Source organism: Solanum tuberosum, unplaced genomic scaffold (assembly GCF_000226075.1).
Source record: "Solanum tuberosum cultivar DM 1-3 516 R44 unplaced genomic scaffold, SolTub_3.0 scf00100, whole genome shotgun sequence".
Taxonomy (NCBI): domain Eukaryota; kingdom Viridiplantae; phylum Streptophyta; class Magnoliopsida; order Solanales; family Solanaceae; genus Solanum; species Solanum tuberosum.
Genome location: NW_006239024.1, coordinates 513,165 through 517,493, shown reverse-complemented (window position 1 = coordinate 517,493; position 4,329 = coordinate 513,165). Strand labels below are relative to the sequence as shown.

The window sequence follows — 4,329 nt, the reverse complement described above, 5'->3', positions numbered from 1 at the left end:
TTTTTTTCTTGCTCCCTTAGTCCCGATTTCCCCCTTTGATTATGCTTATTGCTTATGGTCATTTTAATTGCTTCCGCGACCAAGGATGTGTAATGATATGCTATGAGGCTTGTTTGGGGTTCCTTCGGGTTCCCCATTCGCCGGTCACGTCTAGGCCCTAGGCTTGGGCCGTGACAAACTTGGTATCAGAGCACTAGGTTGATAGATCCTCGGAGTCCAACCCACCGCGTTGATTAGAGTCCGATTCATGGTTGTGTTGTGCACCACAACTATGAGTAGGAGGCTATGAGACGTTTTAGGAAATGTTTCCCTTCTCCACTTTCTAAGTCGTGCTGTAGAGTTGAATTAAGTTCTTCCCTAACGGTTGTTCTTTGCTTTGCTAGATCATGCCTAATACAAGAGGAAGACGAGCCCGCGCACCTGAGGAACAACCGACCAATGGGGATCTTCGGGATGCCCTTACTTTATTTGCACAAGCTATGGCTAATCAAGCCAACCACGGGCCCCAAGCCCCTCAGGCTCCTACCCGGGCATCTCGGGTGAGAGACTTCGTGCGGATGAATCCCCCGGAATTCTATGGGTCTAAGTTAGATGAAGACCCTCAAGAGTTCATTGATGAAGTCCTCAAGATATTAGCTATCATGGGCGTGAAGTCAGAAGATAAGGCGGAGTTGGCGGCCTACCAACTAAAAGGGGTGGCCCAAATATGGTACAACCAATGGAAGGAAGAGAAGGGGGCAAACTATGTGGTGCCTTGGGAAGAGTTCAAAACGGCTTTCCTTAATCGATTCTTTCCTCTTGAGCTTAGGGAAGCCAAATTGGTGGAGTTCATGAATTTAAAACAAGGGTCTATGAGTGTGAGGGAGTATGCCCTCAAGTTTAACCAACTTTCAAGGTATGCTCCACACTTGGTTGCCGACTCACGGTCTAGGATGAACAAATTCGTGATGGGTGTGTCCGACCTAGTGAGTGAAGAATGCCGGTCCGCAATGTTGATTAGTGACATGGACTTGTCTCGCTTGATGGTCTATGCCGAACAAATGGAGGAGGAGAAGTTGAGGAAGAGGAGGGGTCATGAGGCCAAGAGGGCCCGTTTTGAGGGCAAGTTCCAAAGTAGAACGGGAGGCCGGTTTCATCAAGGTCAAGGGTCTTCTCATGCGCTCCATAAGGGGTTTGCCAATGATGTTCCAAGGGCCCAAGGTGTTAGGGGTATGGGTCATATTGATGTATGTCCGAAGTGTGGTAAGGGCCATGGTGGCCCGTGCTTGAGAAATACCGGTGCTTGCTATAGTTGTGGGGAAATGGGGCACAAGGCAATGGATTGTCCTCGAAATCGCAACAAGGGTAAGGAGGTCCGTCCACAAGGTGCCAATGCGGTTCCTTTGGGGAGAGGGGGCCGACAAGATGGTGCCCCAAGGCACAATCGATTTTATGCTTTGCATGGGAGGCAAGGGGTCGATGAAGTCCCCGACGTCGTTACCGGTATGTTGAAAATCTTTGATTTTGATGTATATGCATTAATTGATCCGGGTGCCTCTCTTTCTTTTGTCACCCCCTTTGTTGCCAAAAAGTTTCATGTTGAGCCCGACTTGTTGCATGAGTCATATAAGGTGTCTACTCCTATTGGTGCATATGTTGTTGCTAGGAAGGTCTATAGAAATTGTCCTATTTGCATCTTGCATAAAATATTGCCTTGTGATCTTGTTGAGTTGAACATGGTCGATTTTGATGTTGTTCTTGGGATGGATTGGTTGCATGCATACTATGCTTCCATTGATTGTAGAACCCGTAGGGTCAAGTTCCAATTCCCAAGTGAACCCATTCTTGAGTGGGAAAGCCAAAATGTGGTAGTCCAGGGTAGGTTCATCTCTTGCATTAAAGCCCGTAAGTTGATCTCTAAGGGGTGTCTCTATCATCTTGTGAGGGTTAGGGATGTGGAGTCCAAAACCCTTCCTATAGAGTCGGTTCCGGGTGTAAATGAATTCCTTGATGTCTTTCCTAATGACCTTCCCGGTGTTCCTCCCGAAAGGGAAATAGATTTTGGCATAGACCTCCTCCCCGATACTCAACCCATTTCTATTCCCCCTTACCGTATGGCCCCGGCGGAGTTAAAGGAGTTGAAGGAACAATTGAGGGACTTGTTGGAGAAGGGTTTTATTAGGCCTAGCCAATCACCATGGGGTGCACCGGTGTTGTTTGTGAAGAAGAAAGATGGGTCCCTTAGGATGTGTATTGATTACCGGCAACTCAATAGGGTCACCGTCAAGAATAAATATCCTCTTCCTAGGATTGATGACTTGTTCGACCAATTGCAAGGGGCTAGCCACTTCTCTAAGATTGATCTTCGGTCCGGGTATCATCAAGTGAAGGTGAGGGAGTGTGACATTCCCAAGACAGCCTTCCGGACTAGGTATGGGCATTATGAATTTGTGGTCATGTCCTTTGGGTTGACCAATGCACCGGCTATCTTCATGGACCTAATGAATAGGGTCTTTAAACCCTACCTTGATTCCTTTGTTGTGGTCTTCATTGATGATATTTTAATCTATTCGCATAGCGAGGAAGAACATATGGGTCACTTGAGGGTTGTGTTGCAAAGATTGAGAGAGGAGAAGTTGTATGCCAAGTATGAAAAGTGTGAATTTTGGTTGAGGGAGGTTGCCTTCCTAGGTCATGTGGTGTCGGGGGATGGTATTAAGGTAGACCCTAAGAAGACCGATGTGATTAGAAATTGGCCTAGGCCATTGACCCCGTCGGATATTAGGAGCTTCTTGGGCTTAGCGGGTTACTACCGGAGATTTGTGAATGGGTTTTCTTCTATTGCTTCTCCCATGACTAAGTTGACACAAAAGAAGGCTAAGTTTGAGTGGACCGACGAGTGTGAAAGGAGTTTTCAAACCTTGAAAGATAAACTTGTGTCCGCTCCTATATTGTCACTACCGGATGGGCTTGAGGGATTTGTTGTGTATTGTGATGCTTCTAGAGTTGGCTTGGGTTGTGTCCTAATGCAAAATGGTAAGGTGATAGCCTATGCGTCTAGACAACTCAAAGTGCATGAAAAGAACTATCCTACACATGATCTTGAATTAGCCGCAGTGGTGTTTGCTTTAAAGATTTGGCGTCATTATTTGTATGGGGTACATGTTGACGTGTTCACCGATCATAAGAGTCTTCAATATGTCTTCACCCAAAAAGATCTCAACTTGAGACAAAGAAGGTGGCTAGAATTTCTTAAAGATTATGATATGAGTGTGCATTATCATCCCGGTAAAGCTAATGTGGTGGCGGATGCTTTGAGTAGGGTGTCTATGGGTAGTCTAGCTCATGTTGATATTGGTGATAGGGAAATGGCTAGGGAGGTGCATCGGTTGGCTAGGTTGGGGGTTAGGTTGGAAGAGGTTGGTAATGGTGGTGTGGTCGTTGTTGATGGTGCTAGGTCTTCCTTGGTTGATGAGGTGATAGCAAAACAAGATCTTGACTCTTCCTTGTTAGAATTGAAGGCCTTGGTGAAAGAGGGCAAGGTGGAAGTTTTCTCCCAAGGGGGAGATGGTGCCCTTAGGTACCAAGGTAGGTTGTGTGTGCCTTGTGTTGATGGTTTGAGGGAGAAAATTCTTGAGGAGGCTCATAATTCTTCCTACTCCATTCACCCCGGTTCCACCAAAATGTATAGAGATTTGAGGGATGTGTATTGGTGGGGAGGCATGAAGAAGGACATTGCCAAATTCGTCTCCGGTTGTCATAGTTGTCAACAAGTCAAGGCCGAACATCAAAGGCCGGGTGGTCTAACCCAAGACATAGAGATTCCTACTTGGAAGTGGGAAGAAATTAATATGGATTTTGTAGTTGGTTTACCCAAGACTAGAAAAGGTTTTGATTCTATTTGGGTGGTGGTTGATAGGATGACAAAATCGGCTCATTTTCTACCGGTAAAGACAACATATGGGGCGGAAGATTATGCAAGGTTATATATTCATGACTTGGTAAGGTTGCATGGGATTCCTCTATCCATCATATCGGACCGTGGTACTCAATTTACTTCACACTTCTAGAAGTCCTTTCAAAGGGGTCTAGGCACGAGAGTTAAGCTTACTACGGCCTTTCACCCGCAAACGGATGGACAAGCCGAAAGGACTATCCAAACACTTGAGGATATGCTTAGGGCTTGTATATTGGAGCTTAAGGGTAGTTGGGATGATCATCTTCCATTGATTGAGTTTGCCTATAACAATAGCTATCATTCTAGCATCGGTATAGCTCTTTTTGAGGCTCTCTATGGGAGGCGTTGTAGATTACCCTTCGACTTTGGAACTTGCCCTCAAAACGGGCCCT

The 4,329-nt window shown here is 46.1% G+C and overlaps 1 protein-coding gene across 1 annotated transcript in view; it reads right to left on the bottom strand.

Annotated features, from left to right (window-relative positions):
• Positions 1-4,329, bottom strand: part of LOC107060800 (uncharacterized) — a 35,139-nt gene that overhangs the window by 28,867 nt on the left and 1,943 nt on the right. The window lies entirely within an intron of this gene.